Source organism: Neolamprologus brichardi, chromosome 23, assembly GCF_056152115.1.
Source record: "Neolamprologus brichardi isolate AB-2024 chromosome 23, ASM5615211v1, whole genome shotgun sequence".
NCBI lineage: Eukaryota > Metazoa > Chordata > Actinopteri > Cichliformes > Cichlidae > Neolamprologus > Neolamprologus brichardi.
In genome coordinates this window covers 20,304,586-20,319,576 of record NC_142125.1, presented here as the reverse complement: position 1 = coordinate 20,319,576, position 14,991 = coordinate 20,304,586, and the positions used below count along the sequence as shown (strand labels likewise).

At 38.8% G+C, this 14,991-nt stretch overlaps 1 protein-coding gene across 1 annotated transcript in view; it reads left to right on the top strand.

Moving 5' to 3' along the window:
• Positions 1-1,166: 1,166 nt before the first annotated feature.
• crfa4 (cytokine receptor family, class I receptor 4) overlaps positions 1,167-14,991 on the top strand; it is a 48,754-nt gene continuing 34,929 nt past the window's right edge. Inside the window, exon 1 of the mRNA XM_006800353.2 lies at positions 1,167-1,367. The gene's annotated coding sequence lies outside the window, so the exon portion shown is untranslated. The remainder of the gene's footprint in view (positions 1,368-14,991) is intronic.

Sequence of the window (14,991 nt, the reverse complement as noted above, 5' to 3'; positions counted from 1 at the left end):
TTGTTTCTGACCATAATCACTTAAATCACAACAATCTGCTTGTCCCGTGAACGTTATGTTCATAAATGCTGATAAAATAACCCAAACAAACAAAAAAAAAACCATTTTGTTTTGCTTTTTTATCAATACAGTATCAAAAATTTAACATAGTTTACATCCTTCAGTTTTTCGTTCATTTTCTCCTGCTAATTAATCCAGGTTTACCGTATAAGAATTTACGACAGGACATCCTCACTTATTGGTGCCTATTTCCAAACAGGATGTTACATTTGAGTACTTTGTTAAACCTATGAGGTAGCCATGCAGCTTCCCAGAAAGATATGTACACATTGTGGTAACATAGACAGTAATATGAGGTATAACCAGAATATACTGATTAATACGGAGATCCAAAAGTCCAAAGAGAGACCATAGAAAGTGAAAGACATTCTGAAAGTACTGCGAAATAAGCACCAGCAATGGGAAGTGGGTGGGAACCAAGAGAAACGTGTCCCTGCTTCCAGGAGAGCCACTGAAGTGACTGCCACTGAAGTGACTGCCAGTGAAATTGAAGAATGGAGCTGACTGAGCTGGTAGTAAATACATTAGAGCGGTGGTGACTATATATATATATATATATACACACACATATATATATATACATATATATATATAGATACAGTGGCATGAATCAATTTTATTGGAATTCCACATGAAATGAATGAGAGACCAATACAAAGTGGTGTACACATGAGAGGTGGAATGAAAGTCATACATGATTCCAAACATTTTTTACAAATAAATAACTGCAAAGTGGAGTTAGTGCAAAAAACAAAACAAAAAACCCCAACACTATTTAGTCATTTATAAATTTCCTTTCTCTTAAAACTGGGACTTCTTCATATGAACAAACTGGCTCTAATTTAGAATTTATTTAAAAATGTTACCTTTTTTTGTTTCTGTTTAAATTGCTTCATTTAGCGCACACGTTGTATTTCTATCTTGGCACTAACTGTCTTCCACACATTGCTCCTCGGAGCAGAGCGCAATGGAGACGAGGAGGTGGTTCAGTAAAGATGGGTGGGGGAGTCCAGAGCTCCAGCTGGTGTTTGGCTAATGACGCGGGATCAGGTGGAGGAAAAGCTCCTTATGGAGGGGAGGGGGACAGAAATATTGTGACAGGGTGGTGAAAGGCGCATTCGCTCCGCGGACAGCACATCAGCACCGAGCAACAGCAGCAGCAGCTGTTAGGACAGCTCCCGACTCTTCGTACGGACTTCATCCCCACTATCTGCTCAATCGACGGGCCACCGGCCGGTTCCTGCTCCCCGCGTGGGTTTGTGTTTGAGGAATCGCGCCACAGGAGGCGTTAAAGAGGCTTACTCCAGGTAAGACGGATTCCTGCTTTTTAATCTGCAGGTTAAGTGCGCCAGTTTGTAAGGTTAACAAGAAGATCCCAGTTTACAAACTTCATGTAAAGCGGAAAGAAAATGCGTGAACTGTCTGAAGAATCACACAACTGTTTATTACTGCTTATTTATTTTATGCAAAACCCCAATAGGAGAGCTTTTACCACAGTTTGCTTACTGACGCCCCCCCCCCCCCCCCCCTACACAAACACACACACACACACACCTTGAATCCATCGAAAATATAGTAACTATTGTAAATTACCTTTAAAACTGATGCTATTCTGTGTGTTAGAGTGAACATGTTTATCTACTGACATTTGATATAAATACGTTTCTTTTTAAAATTTCTTTACACCTGACAGTGAAACTGCTGCCTGAGGAGCACATGTACACCTTTCAGTATGTCTGTACACCTGCTCCTGTGTGTTTTGTAAGTCCCTTTTTGAGAAGACAAATGGTCAAATTTAAGTTTTTCCCCAAAAAATAATCGATGCAGAAGCAGATGTAGGACAAGAAAAGAAAAGAAAAAGATTCGTGAAGTTTCTTAAGCACTTATCGAGTTCAGGATATTGAGGGTGGCATTCAGTTTACTTTAGTTATTATTGTAATTCACTTTTAATACAGGTTACTTTAATTAAGTGCTCTGACTTAAAATTGTTGTTTTCTGCCCATTTTAAATATCTCTCAGTGTGGTTTGAAGTTTGACCTTTTGTGATACCACACGGTTCAAATATCTGCTTCTTGATCAAAAAACCATCCAAAAATATGAGAGATATCAATGAAAACCATTGTCAATGTACAGCGGGAGTGTCAAACCTGTGTCCAATCTGGGTCACTGGGTGACCTCACAAAGTGTGAAAATTGCAGTGGAGTCATTAATTACAGACATTATCGATACGACACAACACCTCCTGTGGTGATGCAGCGGTGCTTCATCACAGTGAAAACATCTGGAAAGTTAAAATTATTTCTAGGATGATGTAAGTTGCTTCAAATAAAAGATGTGAAATACTTCTGTTTAGTTTCAACAAAGCAACGGCTGTGTATCTTTCCTCTTTGATCTGTAATCGTGTGGTGCATGTAATGACAGCTGTGTCACTGAATGTGGAAAGACGTTGACACATCATTGAAAAACGCACTTATTTTTTTAAAGATGTCAGGATGTTCCACCGTTTTATGAATAATTTAATGAGAAATCTAACCTTCTGGTGATCAAATTGGGCCCTATGTGACCTAGGAAGTGCCCATGTTTGTGTGCTATTGAAGAGTAAGGTTTCAGGCAGAGGTAAAGGAAAATAAGCAGCGCTGTAATAAAATTAAATTTGTAAGCATTTAATTCAAGTTGGGGTTCATTTACTCAAGATTTATAGACATTTTGTACACAAATACTTCAGGAATAATAGGAAAACCCCCAAATATTTCTGTTAAATAAAATAAGACAAACTCATTGCCTTCAGTAGATGCCGGTCAGCTGTGCTGGTGTCACCAACAAGCAGCTATTCAGGGCTCAGGAAAATCCCTGAATTTTAGCTGAAAGAGTCAATTAATGTAACCTAAAATCATCTGATCATCATTCCAGATTCTAAAATGTGGCACTTTGTTGCTTTGCTGTTTGTTTGTTTGTTTGTTTTAGTCTAATGAACTGAACATTTGGCTTTCTTAGTGTATTAATGCTGTATTAATTCTTAGATAACCATTAACTGTGACTTGGACCTTGGAAAGATGTAATAATTGAAGTCAGATCCTGGAGCAGGATAGAAAACAAGAGTGACATTTCAGAATGTGAAATCGATGCTTTTTAAGATTTTTCTGCAGACACTCAGCTCTGTGTGAGCTCATCTCTGCCCAGTAAACCCCTCCGCCCTCATGACCCCATGTGTTATAACAGATAAGAATGGCAGCAAGCATACATTCAGCCACTTCCGCAACAATGAGCCATAAACAAGATGTTTTCTGAGGCTTGTTCAAGATCAGTTCAGTTCCTTACATTAAGAGACAACTGTGCACAGGGATTCGCAAGGACGAAATTCTGGGTGCAGTTTTGTGAACACTTCTGTTCTTTTCTTCTTTGTCGTCGTTGCAAATGTTTAATCACATCGCCACCTTCTTCTTCTCTCAAAACTTTTGTCTGCATGAACTGGGCTTTTAAAGTCAGGAGAAAGTAGATCTTGTCATCTTCTCTAACTGAAACTTCTAAATGCAGCTCAAGTATGGGAACAGAGGGCATTTACAGCATTTATAAAGTCAGTAAAACACACAGATTGAGCATTTCTATTTTTGTTTAATCCTTACATTGTTGCCTTTCAGACGTGTCTGCACTCTAACTAACTGATTTGTAGTCACTGGGTACCATCTGCACATACCTGGAAATGCTTTCTAATGATATTGTGAACAAGAAGCATAACATGAAAGATATCGAAGCTACTACAGAAAACTGTGGAGCTCCATAGCTAATATTGAGGAAGACTTTATAAGAACAATTTGGAATCTGTTACATTAATATGATTCAGACCAGAGCATCCAAGTTATTTTCTGTGAGCCCAGCTGAAGTCAGAGAGAGGGTGACGATCATTAACCCTATTTAATGATTATTTCCTCTGTTTCTCTATCTTCTGTTTGCTCATCACTTCAGAAACACTGAGCATATAAAACCACTAAATAAAAAAAACACAAGTTGAGCATTTCATGTTGCATTTGAGGTTGACATTGCTGCAGACCTAACTGTAGATTGAAGACTGTAGATGCTTTTCTTTTCATTTTCTTTCATTTACTGTATTTTTAGTCACAACAGCAGTTGTCTCAGTCTGACACAGTAAGATAAGGTGCTACAATGCTGGAGAGAGAACCATAACAATCAGATCATCACATTTGAGCAGGGCTGTGTTTTGGAAGTCCCCCAGCAGCTTGAGCCTATAGCAGCTTAACTAAAGGATGGCTCACGGTCACCTGATCCAGCCCTAACTGTAAGCTTTATCAAGAAGGAAAGTTGTAAGTCTAGTGCTCTGTTGGGATAATAGACCACTTGGTTTCAAAGAAGCAAAATAGATGAACTAGTTTTTCAACATCACTCTGAGACAGGATGTTTAACAATACTGCACAAATGGAAAGAGCAAGGTCTACAGATTTGGTCAGTTTGTGAGTTAAAGACACGTCTTGGTCAGAAGTGACTCCAAGTTGTTGATGAATCCCAATCTACTTCAGACAGCAAAGGCAATGATGGAATAGATTTTCAGGTTTTCAAAGTTTTGGGAGATCTAATCAAGTGTGCAGCTTTTTTTCCGTAGTTTTTGCGCCATCTACATTTGGGTCAGTGTTGTCCTGTACCTGTTTTTATTCAGAAATTGCTTTTCTCCACAGTGAAATCCTCCATTTGATTTGCATGCTTGAATGCTTTCAAGAGAATGAAAAGGTCACGACGACACCAATACATGAATGTATTAAAATGGACACCAGATAAAAATCAGTATCGATTTAAGCAGAGCTGAACTCTGACAAAATAACGGAAACATCCCATAGTGTCTGACCAAGTTAACTTGTTGATCCCAGGTGGAATGATCTGCTAGGCTGCTATCTGCATAATCTCAATGACAAACTCAATGACTTTCCTCTGCTGTGATAGGTGAAAATACATGATCCACTAACTGGACTTTGGGCCGTGCTGCTGATATTTTATCCATCCATCCGTCCGTCCATCCATTTCTTTCCACTTCCTCTGGTTTTTATGCACTAGGTGACCTGAAACCTGTTAGGGGTAGAGTTAGAGTTAGCACCTTAAACTATTTGGCAAATCGGCTAAAATTCACTTAGGATGAATGGCATCCACCTAGAATGGCATCCACCTACCTTAATATTAATTTGTTTAAATTATAATCATGAAGGCATTTTAGTTTTGTGTTTAACAGGAAAATGTTAGGAGGTCAGGCACAGCAAGTGACCCATGCCTATTAATGACTATTCATGAGACCTGCCACCACACAAGCTTTGACTGAAATTCATAAATACCACTGTAGTCACTATAATTGTTGTTACTGACATCAAAACAGCTACATATAATAAAATGCACTTTACTACACCATAAGGAAATGATAGTCTAGAATTGCAAGGACACTGAATTGGGGTCCTGGACGGTGGTAATGTTGCTGTTTATAAAAATAGAGTTTCCATTTATCTGAAAATAACTTGAATGTAAAAGAAAAAAATGACAAAATAAAACTAGCGAAAGAAAGTTTCAGAAGATATTAAGAGCTGTTCCAAAACCAGGTCTACTTGAAATAAAGTGTGTGGTGTAAGTAAACAATGTTAATAATCACATATAATGATGACAAATGTGCTGGGTAATGTAGCTTCAAAATGATGTCACAATATTACGAGGAAGTTTGCAATAGTGATACTTCTGATGTTAGTGAAAAACGATACCAGCATTAATTAGCGGAAACAAAATGAGGGGCTTTTTTTCCCCAAAATAAAGTAACTTAACCGTGTTACCTTACATGCAAGCACTAATTAAAGCTCTGCTTTTCCACCATGTGACCATGTCAGTAATTTCCATCCAGTATTTACTCTCATGGTCATATAGAGTACAGCTAGCGAGTGCTCTGGCGCAACTCTCCTTAGTAATTCGTTTACATTTGGGTAGCAGATCACCAGCTGCTAGCGTCTCGTTTTTTGTGGCCTGGTTCTGCTCGTTGATGGCTATTTGCTTGTGATGTGGTGAAACAGGTTTGTTGTTTCCACCTTTAGTGGGAGCAGTTTTCTGCTCAAGTATTGAGTTTTATTTGAGATTGTTTTAATAGTTCCCTTTTTTTCCTACTAAACCGTCAATGGAGGCTCACACGTGGCTCTCACTCTTATCCATGACTGAGCTTGTTGTTATGTATGCTAGGGAAGCTACAGACTTGGTGTTGCCATATTACTGATCTTAAAATGTGACACGTTTGTACCATGTAAGAATTTATACTGGTATATAAGAGGATGGTATTATTTGGCAAAGCCCTAATTGTAATAATGATTACCAGGCTTATGATACTGTGTGGTATATTACCATATTTTTCGGACCATAAGGTGCACTGGATTATAAGGTGCATTAAGTGAAACAAAACAGTCAGATACGTCAAGCTTTAGTCAGCTTATTCTTCTTTCTTCCTCCACTTCCGTACCATTGATTCATTAATGTTGAATTCTCTTGCAGTTGCTCTATTCTCATGTTGTTGCAGTATATTAATGACTAACCTCGTATTGTGGATGGATTATCTCAGTTGTTCTCCTGACTGAAGTTTGGTCCATTTACAGCATAGGTGTCAAACTCAGGCCAAATTTGGCCCGCAGCCTAATTACATTTGGCCCGCGAAGCCATACCAAATTACTATTAGAGCTGGCCTACTGGTATTATACAGCTAATATATATATTGTTTAGTATTAAGCTTTGCTTGTTCCATATTCAGTTTTTCAGCAAAACTTGTTTGAGTCCATAAGAAAAGATTAATTCTTATATCTAGAGGAAGTTTTTTTTTCATATTTTTTTTTCATATTAATGTTAGCCCGCGACTTTGTTCCAGTTTTGAATTTTGGCCCACTGTGTATTTGAGTTTGACACCCCTGATTTACAGTATCCTGCCATGTGATTGCATTTGTCTCTAACCATCAGGAACCCTCATGTTAACTTTTATCAAGTGGAAAAAGGTTAACGTTCATCCTCCAGCTTCACTGTGTTTATGTTATGCTAACATAGCTGTGTCGCTAGCGATCACATAGCACATCATTATATACCAGCTAGCCCAACTTCAGTAACCCTACAAAATTCACTGCTGTTTGGTTTTGGTTGTCTTCATTTATGCTGGAAGTGATAGCAGAGCTGTAAGTTGTTTTTTTTTTCAGAAATCTCTCAGTCAGAACATGCTATATCATGTTTAGGTGGAAACTAGCGAGCTAACTTCCTGCTAACTTCTAAGTCGGTTATGTTTTCATGGATGCTTGAATATTAAACTTCACTGTTACACCTGGTAAAGCAGCAACACTTATCATCTTATTAAAGATGAAAAAATTTAGACAGTTTTTAACTCTCAGTGAGTTCGTTTGACTTTGGGACCTGAAGGGACGGAGTTTTGGACCCAGGTTACTCAGAGTCCGCGAGGCTCCTTACTACGGTAGCCATAATGCTCCGACAATCCATCAAGCGGTGTGGCTTCGTAGCTTACCAAAGTTGTACCAAAATCTTCTTGCAAAATCTGTCAAAAAATGTTTTTTGACAGATTTTGCAAGAAGATTTTTTGAGCGCTGTGTACCACATAAAATCAGTTAGAGGTCAGTAAGCACAACCAGAATTCATACATACGGCGCTCAGGATTATAAGGCGCACTGTCGATTTTTCTCACAGCACAAAGGGTATATTTTTTAGAAAGTAAATTGATGCAATTTATTTAAAATAATTTTTTTAGCAAGTGGCTAAAAGGCAATGTGGATTTTAAGAGTTTAAGAGCCTTGATCTGTCCTAACAATGACTCCACCAGTTAGCTTTTTTCTTTGATCGCTGATCTAATCACCTTTTACACTGTTTAATCATCCATACATTAAGATGGACATATAAAGCTGAACCACAGACTTACCTGAACTGCAAGGTTATTCTCCCAACTGGCAACCATAGCCTGACAAAGGGCACCTATTCTGTTCCTTTCCACATCTAAATATATTATTGATGGACCCTACTGAAGTAGCTATGTGTTATTTGCAGTTTGAAAATGAAATATTGAAAAAAACCAAACTCTTTTCCACAATAGATCCCAACCAGCCTCAAGAAGAAGGGAGAAAGATTTAATTTTGAGCATCTAAAGAACCTGAAAGTATGCCAGATCTGTCGTCCAAACTCAGATGCTGTCTTCCGCTCATTCTCTGTCTGAAACAACCTGTTTTAGCTCTTTCCTCTTTGAGGCACTTCTTCTGATTGGCTGACACTATTAAAGTGAAAGTTTGACCAGCAGGCAGTTCTGATATGGCAAAAGATGGCCATATCAGGGATACCCACTCTCTGTGACATTAGAAAAAAAGACGAAAGAAAGAAACAGCATCCTAAAGCCTGAGCATTTGGCTCACGGGGATTAGTTGTACAGTTACTGACCTTGTTATTTAAAAGCAACGCAGGTTCACTTTAAAAGTATTTTAGAGGACTGTTCTGCTTCCAGAAAACTGAACTGTGCCCGACTTTCAGTGCCCTGAAATCTATAGTAGAGTCATGAAGTATTCAGATTTGTTGATTTAAGTTGTGTTATTACCTTTTTCAGTTATTAACTTTACCTAAATAAGTTTAAGATCTCTTAAACAACAAAATCACGAGAGCACACACTGTGTTTAAGGCTCTCAGCTCAGATTCAAGCTGTTTCAAGCAGACTCCAATTTTCTGGCTGTGTTCATCAAAGATTGCTGTGGGATTGGGTCAACATGGACATGCAGGATTATATAACGCTGAACACCAAACATAACATGTGAGTTCCTGTGGATCGAACACCCCTGTCCATTCAGATCTATATTTCCTTTGTGCGTTGCCCAAGGCACTGTGATGGTTTGGTGGAAAATGGAAACCACAGAGCAGCATACATCCTCCAGATAAGACTTATCACTGCACATGACAGTTAGAACCGTGGTCACAGAGTGACAGAAACATGTTCTTGTACTTTACAGGGATGTGAACACAAGTTAATTCCTGGGAGGACTTTCAGGTCTCTTCTTTGGCTGTTAAAGGGTTGGCATTAGTGCTTGAGCAGCTGTCATTTGCAGGCTGTTCAGCCTCTGGTGTCTGTTCACTCCAGCATGGTCTGCAGATCAGCGAGCAGAAAAGTGACAGCATTAAAGCCAGTCGTTTTCATTGTGGCCTGTGTGCTTTTCTTTTGAAGAATTTACACTGGATTGTCGGAGCGGGTCAGTGATTTGAGGATTTTCTGTCTCGGTCTGAGTTCAACATAAGGCAGCCAGCTAATCCCATACGCTGCGGGAAAAAAGCTGTTTAGAAAAAAATAAATAAGACAAAGCACTCGCAGGCTGACCTTTGGACTCTTAAGTAAAGCTTGTATCGCTTACACACACAAACACACTCACAACACACACACATACACATGTCAGGCTGGAAAGAAACAAGTCATGCTGCTCTGATTAAGCTGTAAATGAAATGTACATGAATCCAGAACTGAAAAATAAATATATAAGGCAGCAGCTCTCAAAAGGGTGAAAAATATGGAGCGCAATTAAAGTCTTTCTGGAACAAACTCTCAACGCTTGGCAACCATCTTGGTAACACCTCTTGGCAATTATTTTGAAGCCTCTATATCAGTGGTTCCCAATCTTTTTTTGCTAGCCCCCCCTTTGATTTACAAGAAAATCTTCATGATGTTGCGATGCTTCAACCTCTGCATTTGTGACGGGAGCCCTGTCAAAAAAACTGTCCATTATGCTCGCAGTGTTGTTAACTTGTACACAACTTTGGTGACAGTGTAGGATCAAGTGAAGAAGGCCCTGGTCACACAGGCCTACAGACTGGTCCAGGATCAACTCATAATCATGGTTGCTAGGTAAAATGTCATTCCTGGGCCGGTTAGCAAGAAACTCCTTGATCCTCCTGATCAGCTGAAAAACAAACTGGAAATACAGACTTCGAAGTAAAAGCTGAGTCTTTTGAAACGTGTTTGATAAAACATTCATTATAGGCGTTCTCTGTTTCCAGTTTCCTACTGCTACTTTTTGAGTTTTACTACTGCTTGATGATTAGTAAGCAGTAAGTAAGTGTTTGCACACAAGTCGGCATCTTCCTTGTAAATTACTGGCAAACTCAGCACCTCTTTGCAAGACGATTTTACCTAACGACAGGCAGCAGCCTTCAGCAAACACCCACCGACTGATTGGGAAAGACACATTTTTCCTTCGTCACCATTGGTTGTATAGCGCCCAATATGGAAGACTTTTTCCTAAAAGTCTCAGCTTTTTAAGCTGTTGCAGGATTTTCCTCTCTTTAATTAGAGGGATATATCAGAGCTTCTGTGTGGATATATCACTGAAACAGTGAAGAGCAACCTGACTTTGAACTTATTATGCACTTGTTATAAAAATCAAGAGATGCACGATTGGCTGAAAACACACCAAAATGTGGTTTGTGCCAGGGGATGTGATGTCACTTGTGGCGTAAACCACCGACCACGAGGGCAACAGCAGCGGGTAGGACGAAGGCTTTACTTTCTCTGCGGTTTTAACTAAAACCATCACCAACAGGGGGCAGAATTTCACCAGTGTGTGGTCGATAGATGCCCGCCTACTACAGCCCCCCCTACCACCAACCTCCTTTGTTGGGCTTTTGTTGCTCTTTAAAAGTCATCAAGCTTTTGTGCCTTCGTCAGGTTTGATAAACTGGATGGTACAGTGATACATAAACTTGTGCTCCCTTCGTTAAAGTCACTACACGTCTGTTCAGCCCATATTTTCCTGCTTGTGTGTTTGGATGTAATTAGAAACTTAATTTTTAAAGGTCAGCGCCTCGCCTGTGGGGAGCGCCTCGCCTGTGGGGAGCGCAGCGCCGTGACGAAGCAGCAGCAGATGCAGTAGCCCTATTCTTTTAAAGTAGGAGATAAGGTTTATTTTAATGGCTTTTTGAATATCTGCTGCAGACCCTGACCACTTTTATAAGCTCACAATCACAGGTTTGCACAGACACAGCAGCATGGAAACATTTAATTGTTTTTTTGTGTTCATGTCTCACTGGCTGCATACCTGCATGTCATCAGAATGAGAGGATGAGAAACACATAGCAACTTGCCACGCAAGGAGAGTTATCTTTTTCAGTCTTCATGACAATGCCAGGTCAGGGTCAGGTGACTGTGGAGTCAGCACTCCTTTGATCTTCTTTGGTCTTCAAAGCTTTGAGGCGTGTTTGGGCTCATTATCCCATTGCATTTTGAATCCTTCTTCACAGAGATGCAAACCAGAGGAATAACAGAGTCTATTTGACTTTAATCTTCCCACCAGCATGTTTCACTCTGCATTTGATCCCCTTAAGACTGGGTGAGTAATCGGGTCTTTAATTTCACTAACGATTTCCCCTTCTAATGAAACTGAAAGCGAGATAATCAGGATTAAAAAAATATATTCTTTTTTAACCACAAAGCTCTCAAAATGATCAAAATTAGCCTGCCAAAGACTCCAATCTTTCCCATTGGACAGCTTTGGAAAATGTGACAAAAGACATAAATTTTAGACTTTTAACTGTATTTTGATACAAATTACAGCTTGTTCTGCTCACCCACAGTCATTCATACTACAGTAATAAAAGTAAGAGACAAACAAGCAAGCGACAGGAAAGTTCTGATTTATTATAACAGGGATGTCTAGGCAATGAGCTACAACAAGTCTTTCAATAATTTTTCACATTTATGTCTTACAATTTAAGCCCAAAGAGCCACGCTGACACATTTATTTAATTTACTACAGCAGCTTTTCATTATCAGATCCTAAAACTGAGGCATACTGTTGAAATTGCACTTGTTTTTCGACTGCCAAGATATCTCAGGGATTGCAGTTTAACTACTTTACACTGACAGAAAGGGGAGTTTCACCAGTTAGGATCAAAGTGCGCTGCATATGGTTCCCAATGTAAAATGAGTTTGACATCCCTGATCTACAAGAAAGTTTCTGTATGCAAACCTGTTACATTCGGTTCTCCGTGAGTGGAGCATTGCCATAGGTGATGGTTGTCAACTTTTCACGGTGCTCCCTTTGTTTCTCCTGCTGCTACCTGAGTCTCTAGTCTGCTGCCGCTGCAAGCGCCCTACAGTAAAGGCCCCTTCAGAGTCAAAAACACCTGTTAGCCTGACCTTTTTATCCCCATCCACCTTCGTTTTTCTTTAATTCATCATTCAAATTATACCTGAATTTCATGCAAATTCCCAGAAAGGATGTGTTTTTAAATGCATCAACCTTATTAAATTAAATAATTATTATGCCAAATTAAATGATAAAAATGTTCAGATAATTATAATTATGATCTTTACAATAAGCCAGCAGAACTGTTGTGTTATTATTCTCTTTCTCTTTATTGCCTCTGACTGGGATTTAGTCAAGTACAGTGAATAATAGTTGAGTGAATTATGTTAAAAGGAATTTTTTTCTCCATAATTCACTGTGAAATGCCGGTTCGTGATATTTAGCCTTGTTTTCCCTTATGGGAAAACTTTCAGAGAAGCCCCTCGTCCTCGGAATCTGCTAATAGGTGCTCACTATTTTATATTATTTTTTAAAGTCATTATTCAATACATTGTTATTGTTAACCCTTTAAAGCCAGTCAGAGCAGCACGCTCATTTTGTGTAACTATTTTACAGAACCTGAACCATGTACGCTAGCACAATAATTTTTTTTGCATATGAAACTTACATCTTATGCCATCAGCTTGTCGTCATTTTCGCGGAAAATGTCGTTTTTTACTTGTAGGCCTTAAAAGCCTATACTGGTGTTTTTATAAGTCATGTTTGACTTTTCTGAATAGTTTCTGGGATGTTTAGAACTCGAATTGCACTGCTGGAAATAGTTTATTTTGATGCACATGCTGTTTTCTTTGCAAACTTTTTTGTATTTAAAGTTTTGAGGGATAAACCTCTTAAATTTCTCCAAGTAGAAATATATGTAAAAAAAACAAAAACGATTTTCAATTTTTTTGTAGTTTATTGCACTTTTTTGCAATTAATGTAATTACTATGGACTTAATGCATACATATTATTAAAATATGGGCTATAACAGTTGTATTGATGTATAGCAACTTGAAATGCTCCCACAAATGGCACTACAACATGTAAAAAAATAATATAAGCTCTGGCGGACTTGGTTCTATGGTAGGTCTTAAAGGGTTAAATAAATATCGTCAAATAATCGAGATCTCAATTTTAGTGAAAATAATCGTGATTATTTAAAATGTTCAGATAATTATAATTATGATCTTTACAATAAGCCAGCAGACCTGTTGTGTTATTATTCTCTTTCTCTTTATTGCCTCTGACTGGGATTTAGTCAAGTACAGTGAATAATAGTTGAGTGAATTATGTTAAAAGGAATTTTTTTTCTCCATAATTCACTGTGAAATGCCGGTTCGTGATATTTAGCCTTGTTTTCCCTTATGGGAAAACTTTCAGAGAAGCCCCTCGTCCTCGGAATCTGCTAATAGGTGCTCACTATTTACTATTCACTGTTCTCTCTCTATTTATTTCCATCTTTATTAAGGTATGAGAAAAAATAACTAAAGAAAGGAAATGATACCTGACTTCAGTGTGTATACATACACACACATGCGGAGTGTATATCCTTCTACACATCCCTGTAACACGTATAACCAGAGCAACAAATGAAGCAGTTTCATCCTACAAATTGAGCATAAAGTTCAGAATGTCAACAGAGTGACGCTCAACCTTAATCCTCTTCAGATCAGCTGATCTCAGTGCCTGCCCACATCAGCTGATTTCTCGTCAACACATCCCATTGGTAAATCTCACACAGGGAATATTATTCAAGCTGCTTTTGTCACAGTCCCATGGTTCTGTGCTGTTTGTCACTTTTAAATTCCCTTTTTGTTTTCAGTAGTGCTTTGGACGTTACATTTCAGTTTTTTTGTAGTATTTAGAGAAATTCTGATTCAGTGTTTAATTAATACAATAATAAATAAAAGCTTATTAAATGATCTACAGCTGGGCTCTAACATCTTTGCCTGAGACAAATTGGGTATTAGGAAGAATTCAATGATGAGTGGACCAGCAGCTCCTTTAGTTTTTAGCACCTGCAGCCCGAGGGAATGACTGCTTTCACTGCCTGGGATCTCACCGCTCAATATGTGTGAGTGCAAACAAGCAAAGTTACTTTAGAGGGCTGACTCACAGCTCTGCTCTGAGCTGGTTTCCTGTTTCCTGCATGTGTATCACTGCAGTTGTTTGTGCAGTATGAAGATTGCAGTGTTTGGAAATGGAAATATCAAGTTCGATTTGATAAGAAAGCAAAGACGGAGAGGAAGACGTGGCACATGCTCTTCTCTGATTTCCTCTTCCTATTTTGCTGCCATGCTGCTGATCACCTGTTTGCATATCGGTGCCTGCTCCACCTGCATTTACACCTGATGGTCTTAAATGACAGACTCTCAAGCTTTGTTCTTTACCTTGAAATGAGGCTTTACTCTGTAGGTATTTAGGGGTAGTTTAGGGGGGAAATGAATGCAGGTTTAGGGTTATAATAGTTAACCTTCAGATTTCAGAAGTCACACTTATCTGCTCTCTTTCTGTGTCTGTAGCCCTGGTCCAGAGGAGAGAATATGTAGAAGTGCATAAAGGTGATTTGACATAATGTGTCCTTAAAAATGTAGGTGAGTGGAGAACAAAAGAAGAATTATATACAGCAGATGGGCAGTATCTGAAAGTAGGGCCGCTCAATTAATCGAATTTTAATCACGATTACGATCTGGGCTTTCAACGATCATTAAAAATGACTGAGCCGATTATTAGCACCTCCCTCATGCTTTACTCTCGCGCTGCTTCGTGTGGCAAATCGAGCGCACCTCTCTGCATTTCGAACACGCATCACAACAATTAAGAGGA